The sequence below is a fragment of the Ixodes scapularis genome, unplaced genomic scaffold, assembly GCF_016920785.2.
Source record: "Ixodes scapularis isolate PalLabHiFi unplaced genomic scaffold, ASM1692078v2 PGA_scaffold12__126_contigs__length_90152505, whole genome shotgun sequence".
In the NCBI taxonomy this organism is placed as follows: Eukaryota; Metazoa; Arthropoda; class Arachnida; order Ixodida; family Ixodidae; genus Ixodes; species Ixodes scapularis.
The window spans coordinates 63,484,371-63,498,739 of NW_024609838.1; the positions used below are offsets into that span (position 1 = coordinate 63,484,371).

At 44.9% G+C, this 14,369-nt stretch overlaps 1 long non-coding RNA gene across 1 annotated transcript; it reads right to left on the reverse strand.

The window, feature by feature from the left end:
* Window positions 1-285: 285 nt before the first annotated feature.
* Window positions 286-8,160, reverse strand: LOC120840382. Its single transcript, XR_005715527.2, has 4 exons — window positions 8,104-8,160; window positions 7,972-8,037; window positions 5,796-5,974; window positions 286-406 (listed from the first exon to the last, which is right to left on the reverse strand). It is a non-coding gene; the product is annotated as an uncharacterized LOC120840382 (long non-coding RNA).
* Between the last annotated feature and the right edge of the window lie 6,209 nt (window positions 8,161-14,369).

A 14,369-nucleotide genomic window follows, 5' to 3' on the forward strand; every position in this document is an offset into this window, starting at 1 on the left:
GGGTGTACTCGTACACACTACTCGGGCACACTTCCAAACATACCGTACATCTGGTATGTTTGGCCAACAGCAGAAGGCATGAGCGAGGAATCAACAGAAGCCGACTACTTCCTGCTATGAAGTAATCCTGAATGGCACAATAAAGAAATAATAGACCTGGCAAAATTAACAGCGACTTACTACGTATGGCTTTCACTTTCTGGGGCGTCATCGGGGCTTGCGGCGACAGGTTGGGGTTCGCAGCGATGCTCCTGTTTGAAAGGGTCCCAGTTACGCTGCGGCGAATGAGGACCTCCGACGACCATATAGCCACTGCCGCCTTCTTAACAAATAAAGCGTCCCTTTCTGCACCCAGCAAGGTCTCGAAGGTGTCCTTGTGCAGCCAAACATTTTCGCCACAGTGCATCTGTACAAAACATGACAAAAATTACATTTTATAAAGAAGCAGGAATAGTGGCTCTTCTCAAGTAACAGAAACATTTCAAGAGCGATAAAATAAAACCTCTTCAGTGGGCCTCTTCCAAGGCAATTGATAATCCAGAAGGAGCACAAAAGCAATGCTCTGCAGCACACAATGGAGACTAGAAATTATGGTTGGCTCCTGTGGCATCTGAGAAAGGAGGAAAAGGAAAAAATTGGAAGTGAGAACTCATTGTCATCCTTTTAGGAATAATCATTGTTTTATACTTCCCATCTCTCCCTGCTCCCCCTTTCTATAGTGCCACGGGCAGTTCCGCAAACCTCAGAAATCTCCATTGTGCCACCAAAGGAATCCACTTGCTGGTATTTATCTTATCTTCCAAGAAGAAAAAAAAACGTTTCCAAAACCAACTTTTTTAGTGGTAACCAACTTACAGGCTCTAAACATCTTACAAATCATAAAATTACAACCATATGCATCTCTTTCCGCATTAAAATTGTGGCCAAACACTCTGGCATGCCACCTTTTTTGCTGCAGATCGCAGAACTCGAACCCCGCCGAACGATGAACGAACGAGCGGTAGTTTCCCGCGTAAACTGATCCGCACGTGGGTTTTTTTGCAAAAATTTTAGTTACCTTTACAGTGGATGCTTAGGCTGGGCTAGAGTCACTGTATGGGTTCCCAGAGTAACGCATTCCTTTTGTTTTCGCGTTTTGCCGACAAAATACTCACTCTAGCTGATCATGTTTTGGCATGGTGAGCATCAATGGACGGTAGTAATCACGTGACACAAGCACTGCTAGACTCCCCTCCACAAGCACTTCAAGTGGCTCTAATCGCCACCCTTGGGTCCTGCAAACACCTGCACACACGCACGCTCTGCTGCTCATCGAACGCATGTTCACGCACAGTTTTTGTTGTGTACTTAGTGGCACAATGCCTGCTTGTTGCGCTTTTGGGTGCAGCAGCAGGTCGAAGGATGGAAAGACGACTCTTCCGGATCCCGTTTGGAAAGAACAAAACTGCAAGCCGGAGGAAGAAGGCTTGGCTGGCCATAGTAAAACGGAAAGATTTCGAGCCCACTGCAACAAGCAAGCTTTGTGAGGTAAGTCCCGATTACAGGTGATTCATTCTGCATGTCGCGGAATGAACCAGCTCTTTCAACACGCTCCAATGCATATCACTATTGCCTTCATACACCCGTCGACACGTGGACCCAAGATGGTGGCGCCATGGTTTCGGTTTCAGCTGCGGTTCTAGAACGAACCTTCGGAGTTTCGTTACTCTGGGAACCCATACAGTGACTCTAAGCTGGGCTGTCGTAGCTACCTAATCTCTCATTGTTGAGTCAAAGATACCTACGAAACGTAATAGCGTTCCACAGGTGATAAGGAATCGCAAACTGGATCCACAGAAAAATAAAAAATTTGAAATAGCAAACTGGATACATGAGATAATGGAAAAAAAAAAGTCCCCGCAGGTATCGCAAGCGCACACACCAAGATGCAGACGGGCAGACACATCACTCCCGCGGAGGAAGGCGAGAAGAAAACATAGTTTAGATGTACTTTCATAGTCCCAAGCTTAAAGGGGCACTCTAAAGCTTTCTGATATGGCCAATTTATGACAATATCACAATCTATGTGCTCCAACCATCCCAAAAACACAACAGTTATAATCATGTGCACTTTTTCACTATTAGAAATCTGATGAAAGATTGCGAATCTTAGATGTACAGCTGGTGCCATTGAACCCAGCAGGACCTGGTCGAACGATGGATAAGCTCGTAAGCCAATCGTGAGCAATGGCCTCCCGTGCGGACAAACAACCGACCAGTTCTGCTCGTCCGCACAAAAAGCCATCGCTTACGATTGATTGCCTGACAAGCACCATTCGTCGTTCGACCAGATTCAGCAGGGTTCAGTGTGCATACCTGCCAACCTAGCAACATAAAAATTCGGGAGACCGCCGCGCGGGGGGGGGGGGGGGGGGTGTTGAAACATTTTTGTTTTTTTTTAGTTTGACAAGAAATTTCATGAAGAGGCACTCTGTGCGAATCACTGTCTTCGCAGTTGTTTTGGAGTAAACTGCCGGTAATGCCCTGCCCTTCTACAGCACGAGCATGGTTCTGATGCTTTCGTGAAGTGATGTGTATCTTGATGTGTCAAGCTTGCCGCCGTGCGAAACGCTCCCACATCACAGGCGCACAAGGCACAGAATTCATACTTGTCAGCTTTTTGCGAAGCGACAAAGCACGGAAACTCAGTCGCGTATGATCTTAGAAATACTTGCAAGTACTTCTTCTAGCCTTTTGAAAGTGCCATCAATCGTTCCAACAGATCAGTGGTTCCAACTGAACTCGGGGAAACATAAAGAGTAGTTCGGCGTTCCGCACCTCACTCGACGACCTGACAAAGCCAACTGAAGCCTAGCGCACTCATGATCATATAAGCCGTGTTCCAAAATGCGCTCTAACTTCAGGAGTAGAGGTTTCGTACCTTGGCGTTTGAAAATCTACCCTCGTTTTATGCTACTGCTCTGAGTTGTCACGTGGTAACCCGCCGGAGTAACCTAAAAACCTACTCTCGAGTAACTCGCAATGACACACGCGTGATGATTATAGCAATAAGGCATCATAAAAAAAAAATTACGGTGGACATTTTTTGGGAGATCTGAGGTCGCGTCCGTACAATCGGGAGATGTGATCAAAATTCGGGAGGCTCCCTGAAAATTCGGGAGAGTTGGCAGGTATGAATGTGCCATCCGTAAGCCTTCAATCCGCTATATTTCATCAAATGTTTCGTAGTGAAATAGGCTGCCCATGATTGTAATATTTGGATTTTAGAGTACTTAGCGCACACGGATCAAGTTACAGGCTATGTCGGGGGTCAACAACCTTTTCCTGCAACAGGCCGAGTTGCCACAAGTTGGACAAAGAGCGGGATGGACATGGAGAGGCCCTTTCTCCAACTTGGCCTGGTGATGCAGTAAGCAACTACTAGAGAAAAAGACACCGTCAAACTAGTATGATGCTCTACCGTCCTAGGCTTTTGGCTGTTGGTAGGCATCACAAGTAAATAAATAAATAAATAAATAAATAACAAACAGATGGTTTCTTCTTTTAAATACCCTATAGTGTGAGGTTTGGTGCTAGATACTGGAAAATACATGCACATAAATTAAAGTTGCTAATGTAATCTGACAAGTTGTTATTGGGAGGAGCTAATTATACGAACCTGCTGTTGTATCTATGGGTTGCACTGACGTCACATTGCATACTTTTGACCACCATGTAAGAGGAGGAGAGGGAAGCTGCTTTTGTAATAATTTTGAGTGAAGGGTTAATCTTCTGGGAGGAGAATAGCGACGCCTGTGCAAATCCGGGAGGCACAAAAGAGGGTCCTGATAAGAGGAGAGCTCTTTCTTGCCCTATTCTCTGGTGGTCAGCTGAGCACTCTTTGATGGACGTCACATGCAACCGATGTATAAGCTTTACAAGGTGTCGGAGGTCAAAATTGTTGCATGGTCCCAGAACATTGCATGCATGAGGAAGGATGGGAGAAGAAAGAGGAAGGGGGCATACCTAAAATTGTGCCGTGTGCCAGATGAAACTGCCTAGCGGACCAGACCCGGACTGCTGACCCCTGCTCTACTCTTTATGACAACAAAAGGTGGCACCTCATTGCAGCATACTGCAAATTACATGACCGGCGGTAGCCGTCATCTCATAGACAAAGGAGGGGGGGGGGAAGGTGCATGGTCGAGAGGGAAAAGGAGCAAAGAGGTAGATATAGGAAGGGAGGATCAGGTCAAGTATAAAGATCGAAGGCCAAAAACACATGATTGTGCAAGGGAGGGAGCAGGAAGGGCAAAAGGGTAGTAAAAGAGAGGGGACTGAGGATGAGGTGACCCGGGGAGCGTGAAGGAAGAGGAAGATAGAGGGGAGATGAGCGGGGAGGGGCAAGTAGGTAGAGAAGATGGAAAAATGAGGGGACAGAGGGAAGAGCAGACAGACAGAAGAGGTGAGCGAGGTGAGTGGGAAACAATGAAGGAGTGGAAAGGGGAATGGGGTGAGGAGGGGTGTCCAAGGATCCCAGGTTGAGATCAAAGGTCAAAGGCTCTGAACACAGAACCGCATGAGAGATAGAGGAGGGAAAGATGGGAAGGGGAGCCAGGGGGCTAAAGGCCACAAACATGCAATCATACGAGGAAACGAGGAGAGGAAGAGAAGAAAGGGGCACGGAGGGGGGATGGGACAGGGATAGGGTGAAATGAAAGGCGACTGAGATGGTGAGGACGTCAAGCACAAAAAATAAAAGGCCAACGTTAATATGGAGTGACGGTCACACGGTCACACTGCGTTGACCACTAAAAATGAAGAGCCATGTACGGCTATTGCCGTAAAATAAGTGCCTTCGGAAACCTCTTTTGTGATCTATTCAACAGTAGTGTGAGTTACTTGGGAAGTGACTGGTGCAATTGCATGGCTTTTTGAAGACACTGTGGTTTGCTTGGGCATTCACACAGCATAAGCACTGCTTAGACCTGTACACATAGTATGCATACATACCCTGAGATGACCAGCTGATGCCCTCCTTACTCAGCCTATGTGTCATAACAAATTCTGTCCCAGTGTTAGTGTCCTCACAAAAGAAGACGATTGACCCCAAGCTCGTGCCACCACACCCGTGGCGCACCGTTTTTTTTTTTGCTGGGCAGGCGAATTTGCCAGACATATGTTAAACGTCCCTTTTTAACCTTCACTGGTCCTGGTTTCCCATGTTGAGGCTCTAACACCTGGAACATTCCTGCACTTTATGAATTAAATTTTATCTGCAGTCTAGGCTGCTTTCTTTTGGCTAAGCTTTTACAGTATATTGGAGTACCGAGGAGTGCATATATTAGTCTACCTGCACTAAATGAGAGGTCTTATCCTTTGGCTCTCTTGCCCTGTCCGGTAGTACAAATTCTTGCCATTGTGCCTGAAGACTGATGTGATACAAAGAATACGCTAGAAGGATCATCTAATTTATTTTGCTGGCTCACCATTCCATCTGACCTTTCATGGCCCACAGGAAGTGAGTTGGCCATGGCACAAGGCTCAGCTGCCCGTGAAGCTGCATTGGCAACAGGCAGGACAGGAGCGGGGGGGTTAGCAGTGGCCAGGACGAGAGCAGGAGGGTTTGGAGCAGGCAGCTCATGGGGACGGGGGCCAGCAGCACGGGGACCAGCAGCACGGGGGCCAGCAGCAGAGGGGCCAGCAGCAGAGGGGCCAGCAGCAGGGGGGCCAGCAGCAGGGGGGCCAGCAGCATTGGGGCCAGCAGCAGGGGGGCCAGCAGCAGGCAGGGCAGCAAGCATGCCTATGGTTGGTACCTCAACAACCCGTCGCACTGAAGGTGGCAAAGCATGGGGTTGTGAGGCAGGCAGTCCCCTGGCAGGCTGCAGGGCAGGGGCAGGGAGCTGTGCAGCTGGCCGGACAACCTCAGGTGCCATCACAATTCTGTGATCATGGCCACCTACCAACACCTGGTCCTCTTCACTTCCATAAAAACCTGTACAACCAAAGATATTCCATGTGGTGCACCACAGCTGCTGTAGCTGCAATGTAACTGAGTTGCCAAGAACAGCTTTTTCTTGCCTAGATAAAATTAAAATACTGTATTCTTTTTGCATACCATAGCATCTATATCGTCAGAGCTCGAAACACTGCTTTCCAGAAAATGGTCATTTTTAACCGATTGGGGATGCTATCTGTATTTTGCAAGCGTTCCAAGATTAGTAAAAGGTAGACGCAAACTAGTTAAAGCGTGCTGACACTTTTGAGTGCAACCATGCAAGATATTCAAGCATTCTTCCATCAGCGTCCCTTGCATGCCTTGCACAATAGGCTTCATTCCAAAAATATTCATCTGTTCCTCTTACATTTCCAGTAACTGCGCTGTTAGGAGGAGGGGAAATTCAGTTTCTTATTAATTTAGTGCTATGTCACGACAATGTGCAGCAGCTTTTCCACATGGTATAATCAGCTGACCAGCAGATGATTGACAGTAGTTTCCCATCATCTCACATGCTACAGCAATAGCAATGCGCGAGCTCAAAACTGTGTTGCCACAGGGCGAGGGACCACACAACCTAAAACAACAGTGGCTAAAGATGCAAAAGCTATCGCAAGCTGATAGTGCTTTAGCAAGCACTATCGGTAAGTGAAAATGCTGGTTCATTGATTTATATAAAGACTTATTATTGTAAGTCAAACAAAAAATGGATACAATTCATAAGACGACCACGAAACTGCCTGCAGAGCCCGCGCAGCAGTGGCAGACTGCGGTTAGCGATAACTGCAGTTGACTTCTGTAACCGTGATTAAGCTTAATTATGGTTATGGCTGCCCACGACAGGGGTATAACACAGCAGACCTAGCTCCTGTTAGCCCGCTAACCATTGTTAAAACAGTCTTGTTGGCAGGCTCAGTTTGTGCTTGCTAACCACGTCAGCATAGTGGCATCTGGCACTTCGCCACCATCTGCGAGCATCGAAGATGCACTTAATTTTTCCGAATGCAGGGGGTGCCATGTAGAAAGAAGTGTAGTTCAAAATATTGTTCAAGGAGCCATACTTAAGGGTGGGAGCTGCTTTTATGATGATTGAGACACACCCTGCAATGGGGGAATTCTATTAAAGCTGCCGATGGAAGCACGAATAGAATTCTCTCAGAGCCAGCACAGAAGCCGCACTGTAGCCGAAATGCCAATAACAATGCGACCCCTGCACTTTTTTTTGTCATTTGTTTAAAGCATTTTAATGCTTTCATAATTAAAAAGAAATAAATGCCTATTATCACTAGTATATTAAATGCTTATAACAGTAAAATGTACTTTGATAATTAATATGCTGCAATATCTAGATAGATCATATAACACCACACTAGGTTTAAATAAATATGCACCCACCAAATCATTAAATAAGGAAACTCTACATTTCGAGACCTACTCGTTCTCTTCTTCAGGAGTTGACTGCAGCCAAGGCCGCCGAGGAGCAGTATTTGTTTTCTTCTTCTTCTACGGTGGTGCCTCACTTTTTGCAATGGTAAGACACCACCGACAGACATAGTTGCAGTCAACCCCTCATGAAGGGACAGTGTAGCTCTTGAAACGTATGGTTCCTTAATTGAGGATTCGGTTGGTGCATATCTCTTTATTTATAATAGCTCCTTGACCAGAAAGACTCCCCTCAAATGTTTCCTTTCAAGTTTTCACACTGGGTTTCACTTTGGCTTTAACTGAGATCAAGGGTAAGAGCATCTCAGTTCGCAAACTGCAGTTAGCCAACGTTAAGGCAGCCAGGGTAATTATGGTAGTAGTCATCATTTTCATTCTGGGACAAGAGATAACTACAATTAGAGATATATGCTTTGCTAAACTGTCATGCAAACAAATCAATGAAAAGTTAATTTAAGCCAGAGGTGACTACTATAACCATAAAATAACAATTATTTTACAGAGCGGAACCTTGTTTAAGCTAGATTACATAAAAATTAACTACAACTAACCCTCTGGCACATGATGACTTGTGGATGCGGAATGGAAGCTCTTCGTACTCCTATTGGCTCTGCTGTCTGCAACCCAAATATAAAGGATGATTTAAAAACACAAAGATGGTATGAAATAAAGTAGGCTTGTACCTTTTGCAAGCACCTTGGCACAGAGTGCTTCTTGCAGCTTATAATTTAGGTGCCGTAGGTCTTCATTTTCCAGTTTCAGCTTTTTCATTGAAGGGCTGTCCTCGTCACCAGAGCTGCTGAGTGTCCCCAGCAGCTCCAGCTCTGCCATCTGCTTAGCGTCTTGCCGCTTCCGCTTCTTGCTTTTGGGGGCCTGTTAAAAGGTGCATACTTGTTAAAACAAATATGTCAATAGCCCATTGAGCACATCCTTAAACTAGAGGGGACCGGTGGTAGCAAAATAGCATTAAACATCACACAGTCATGAAGTGAATTTCAGGTGCAACGACTTCAAAACAGCACATCATACAGAGCACGACTTCTAACATGATTGAAATTTTGGGGGTTTACATTCCTAAAAAAATTACGGTGTGGGTCAGCATTCTCTCCCGAAATCTTTCAGAGGTAAACATTGAACAACCACCAGGGTGGAGGCCACAGAAAACAGAGTTGTAGGCAAAGGACGATATTTCAGCACCTTTCCGAGCGTCATAGCTTTCATAGCTTGAAAAATAATTTTGACCATCTGGTGCTGTTTACTCGAAGTATGGCTAACTCTAACCACAGTTAAAAGTAAACCATAGTACCTAGGAGGGGGTTTTAAAACCATGTGACTAACCAGTGAGGACAAGGGTAGGAAAAATACCTGCAGAAGTTCTATTTGACAAACGGGCTGCAGTTCTGGGGCCCGAAGCGATAGATAATTCAATGTGCACTCTTTATTTACAATGGCAAGTCATGATGTCACAGTCAAAGCAGAGAAAATGACCCGAAGAAATGACTACTGAAGCTGAAGCCAGCTCGCCAGCTGGCCTCCGTAATCGCTGCCTAGGTTAACGGCTCCCCATCACTATGTTCAGCTCTTGGGCCGTCGGTGTAAGAATGAAAACATATTATGAAGCTTTTGTCATGCTTTAATGGGCGTTTAAGTGCGCTCCTCCACTCCTGCTCTGACGCTACAAGTTTCATACTTTGAGCACGGCAACTAAACAGAACATTGCATACATACCGAAACTATTGACAAGCTACAGTCACTTCCGGATGTAGAGTTAAGATACAGCCGTAGAATGTTATGGAAATGGGTGGAGAGGATTGCAATTGCTTGAGAAAAAATGCAAAAGCAGCTCATAAATGAGTGCAACCACAGAGTTTAAAGTGAATTAAGTCAGCAGTGCTATAAACTTCGTTATTGAATGTTTTGCGAGAAGAAGGCTGGTATATCATAGCTGATTAGTACACTACCGTTCAATGAATCGCACACGGTGCTTCTGACCATTTAGTGAACGGAGCGCCAAACTCTCGTGCTCCGGAGCATGTACTTAACGCTCCCAATAATTCACAGCAAGGGCACAGAGATAATGTGCTGAGCTTTAGAAATGCGAGTCGCATCTCATAAACATTACCCTCGTCAAAGACTCCATGCTCTTTTTGCATTCGTGATGTAGCGAACAGTTAAAGGGGCACTAAAGAGGTTTCTGAAGACACTTGTTTTTGCTTTTATACAATGTTGTGGGTACCAATTGCTATGCATTCCAACTTTCAAATGACAAAACCACTTATTAAGCCTCTGACAATAGAAATACACGGATTATGTTTTCCCTCGCCTTCCTCGGAGGGAGTGATGTGTCCGCTCGTCTGCTTCATGAAGCAATTCGCTTAAAAAATAATTGTGTTAGTTTTTGTTTCAACACAGTAGCAATAGACCCTTTCCGGAATTCAGTCTGGCCACTTTGATCACTATCATCATCTGAAAAATAGCATATGTGCTATACTAATGGCAGTGTTCTGTTTACTGACGAAGGAAGAAGTTGAAAATGCTCCCAATCAGATAATTCGAGGCCTATACATTCTAGACGTTAGCGCGACGCAAAGTAGGAATTGGATGCAAGAGCTGTGTAAGTGTTCATTTCTAACTCAGGCACAGTGAATCTGTTAGTAGCACACACTCGGCTCCAAAGCTCCTTGATGTATAGAACTTCATCAAGGCGTCTATGTGGGTTGGCGCTTCGTTCTGACTGGTAGCATCGTTTTCGCCATCAACATTGAAAGAGATTGAAAAATAATTGTACGGCGAAGCGCAGATTCTCGTTTACCGTTGACTTGCGAAAGCGACGGTGCCCCATAAAATGCTGCAGACCACAGGTTCCATTGCCGCCATTAGTACGGTAAAAGTTAAACTGTCATTTGAGTAACCAGATGGCACTGAATTCCGGAAAGGGTCTATTGCTAAAAAAAATATTGAGAGAATAAGCAGTTTTTACTTCCTCAACTCGCACCCCAATCAAACGGCCAGGTGATCCACAGCCATGCTTTCACCCACCAGTGTTCATCATAGCCACGTGCTATGTTCGCCAATGCAGACTACACATGCTCTGCTCTAAGAATCGTTAGAGCTCGGTAATTTTCGCAAAAGCAGTGATCAGACACAAACCTTCGATGCACTGTCATCTGAGGGGCGAACTAACATGACCAGTTCCCCGTTGCTTGTACTGGACCAGACTGAACCAACAAAATGGCTGCATTACTTCGTCACGACGAAAAAGACCATTTTGTGTGCTCTTAAAAGCGCGTCCCAACTTCAAGCATCAAAAACAGGGAAAAAAGGACGCGAGTAGAACAAATCAATGTGATTTTGTTTTGTCTCAATCACAGCACTTCGCAAGTCAGTTTGGGCTGCTTGTAGCTTTGCTATTTCAGATTTCATGAAACAGTGCCAAATTTTCTCAATTTCAGAGGTGCCTTTGTTTCAAGAAGTTTCTACGGCATGGCAGACATACTGCTAAGGACTTATATGTATAAGTAGGTAGGCATATTTATGCAAGACGCATTACCAGCCTTCTGCATTCTGCAGTAGAACCTGTTGTCGAAGTAAGCACCCTCCTAAATGCAGGGGTACACCACACAACTCCTTCTATAACTTAGCAGAGGATGGCCTTACCGCTTCTTGTTTAGATGTCTTTCGCTGTTTCGTCGGAGCTGCACCTCGCCTCTTTTCAAGGTACTCATCCATTTCCTCTTTTGAATCTTAAAAGTTGGAAAGCACATGGAAATAAGAGAAAAACCATTTGTGTAGAAAAGTGGTGACTAAGTATAGAGGTTTTTTGCGCGACACAGGGGACAATTACAAGCGAGTAGACACGGACAAGCTTTTGATAACAACTAGTAGCTTTTGATAACAACTTTTGCTAAAATAGTACCTCGAAATTGAAGCTTTTACGACTTGGTCAGTCAGATTTTCTCTAGCATACTGGAAAAGCGAGTTCTGGGAAAGCTCAGAACGGCAGCCGAAATTTAGCTAACAACTTGGCTCGCCAGAAAAGCTAGAGGCATGCTCAAACAATGCATATTTTGAAATGCAATACTGTTTTGCAGTGTACCAGCTGTATGATACGAGCTTCATGTGTCCCAACAAATGGTCAGGTCCCATTGGGGATCTTTTTGGAAATAATTTTTTTAATGATCCCACCACCTTATGTTGCCGTTTCAATTTGCAGAGTAGTATACTGCAGTTATGTGAACACTACAAAGCAGCAATAACAATTCCTGTTGGCATGTTTTTTTTGACAAGAAGTACTATTTTTATTGGTTAAACAGAACCTGCCTACTTGTCAAAAACTCATTTGCAGATTGCCCCAATGCATCAACAGTATTCCCGATCATCCTGCCTAAAATTTTTGTTGCCATATTCTGACAGCAAGCTTCCATGGTGGTGTAATAATAATAATTATAATAATAGTAATAACAATAATTATTATTATTATTATTCATTCGGACTCAGGAGAGCTGCGGTGCCTCATAGAGGCTAGTAGCAACTAGAGCCACTTTATGCTCTATACAGTCGCTCAAGTAGCAACCACAAAATCACCACTGGCTAAACAGCCAGTGGTGATTCTGAATGGTAGCGGAGCATCAATGATCCCCCACAATTCCTTGACTAAAAATCGCTGTTTAAATACTGTCTTGAGATTACAGTTTAGTAGATAAAAAGCTAGCTAAAACAAAAAAAAGGGCATGGAAGGATTCACGGAGTCCATCAACGAAGTATACTATCGGGTAGACCAGACATCAGGCCGAGACTTAAACAAATTGCAATAAATTGCAAAAAAAAAAAAAAAGGAATTTGTAAGCTACGACACTCTAATTTACCACACAAGTTCAGCTAGATGGTGGATTTAATTTGCGAAAATGTAAAAAAAAAACAAAAAAACAATAAAATATATATAGGCCAACATAAGCTTAAAGGGGCCCTGCAATCATATTTAAGTGTCTACCTTTTTTGCGGTTTCCACGTCTCTTGGGGTTCAGGCAAGCAAGCAGGCACGGAGAGAGTAACTAAGTATCAGTGCATCATATTTTAACCGGATGACGCGGAAACCTCCTCCACCGACGGGGGCAACCCGCAATACCAAAAGCGCGCGATATGCGACGTCTTAGGTCCTGGGCTTACTACTGGTCAGAGCCGCTAACAGCTTCTTTTTGGTCGAAATACAAAATATGTTCAATTATTCATGAAAGTAGTTTTTGTTCAGTATTTTAGATCAGAAAAGAAACAAATACACTTTAGAAAGTACGGAAACAAGAAATGACCCGTCGAAATACCCGCCACCAACCGGTGGAAAAGGCATACTAGAAAGTAGTAGTGGGATGAGGCGCCAACACGGAAAGGTCCCGGATGTACGCGGCGGCGCTGCGGTCGTATGCAGAGGAGGATCCGACCGGCTCCAAACCTTCCGAAGGCCTTCGGCGAGAAGCTTTGTCTTGCGGTTTGGCCGTTTCGCGGTATGGCAGCACAAAGGGGCTCCCATTCTGAACTGATCTTTACCCCGTGTTTGCTTTCGTTTATGGCCAATGAAGTGTCATGTCGAATTAGAGTTTAATCGCGCAGCAAATGCAATGAGAGCCGCTCTGGCGGTTCGCTGCATACAGCCTATCCAGAACATGCTTTAGTGGCGCCTTCTCGCGCCGTCGACACGAAGTGCGGAAGCTGTGAGCGCTCGTTGAGCCCACTACCCCTCCTCTAGTTCTCGGCCACGCAAGCAACCAAGGATACCATGAAGGAGGTTATTTTTACTTGTTTTTGTAATTCTAATTTGTCTATAACTTTTAAAATAAAGCGAAATTCGAGAGAAGAAAAGTTTCATTAAGTTACTACGTTCAGTGCACTCAGGTTCGGTGCAAATTAAAAACCAGTAAAAAAGTCCTTGCAGGGCCCCTTTAAGCGTTTTCCTCACCAAGGCTGGAAAACGTTCCTGTGGGCCACTAGAACATTTGATAGACAAACAGGAAACGATGGCAAGGAGATAACTTTTTCTTTCCATTGCACTTGTTTTGTTTAATCAAACGTCCCAATAGTCCCCATGACGACGCTTTTTGGTTCCATTAGGATACATAAGTGTCTTGTTTTCTTTTGTAACTTTTGACTGAGGAAAAAATTATTTTTTCTAAAATATAATTTCGCAAATTAAATTCACCACCTAGCCGAACTTACGCGGCAAATTACAACGTCGCAGCTTACAAATCCAATTTTTTTTTATTTAGGTCTCGGCCCGACATCGGGACCACCCGGTATCTACAGATCGTACAACCGAAAGCTTACACGGCTCATTATCCCCGGCACCTCACCCGGAGTTTAAACCCGCCACCTGTGGGTACGAACACCGGCGCTTTGCCCCCGAGCCACCGAAGCCTTTACTGGCTAAATAACTGCCTTGCGCGGGTTACCCACCAGAAAGAAATTGATTTGTGTGTGTGGATGCTAAGACCGCGCGATCCTTGTCTTTACGCTTGCTCGTCTCCGTACCTCATCGCTCGCCCGTATTTGTGGACCGAGGCACAGAAATGAACAAAAATTTCGAGCAATCCAAGAGTCCACATATTCGTGAAATAGCTTATTAGTGAAGTTGAACTTACTGGTCATGGTAATAATTTTGGCGTCATATAATCCTGCGCGCGTTCGGTCATCCCCACGCCACCAATATTCGTAAATGCAGTCGGCATCAAAATCGTCCACATTTTCGGGGTTGAAGTCCTTGATGGAGGAACTAAGCACCGTTTTCTTCACGCCATCCAGGACGTACTTTATGCACACGAAGTACATGATGAGATCGGGCACGGAAATAAAAAGCGGAGCAAAGGTAACGAGCAAAATGACGAATTCACACAAAAGGAGGAAACGGAAATCCTTTCGATTCGGAAGTCGGGGGAGTTGCGTGCAATGTTAGTTTAGTAAT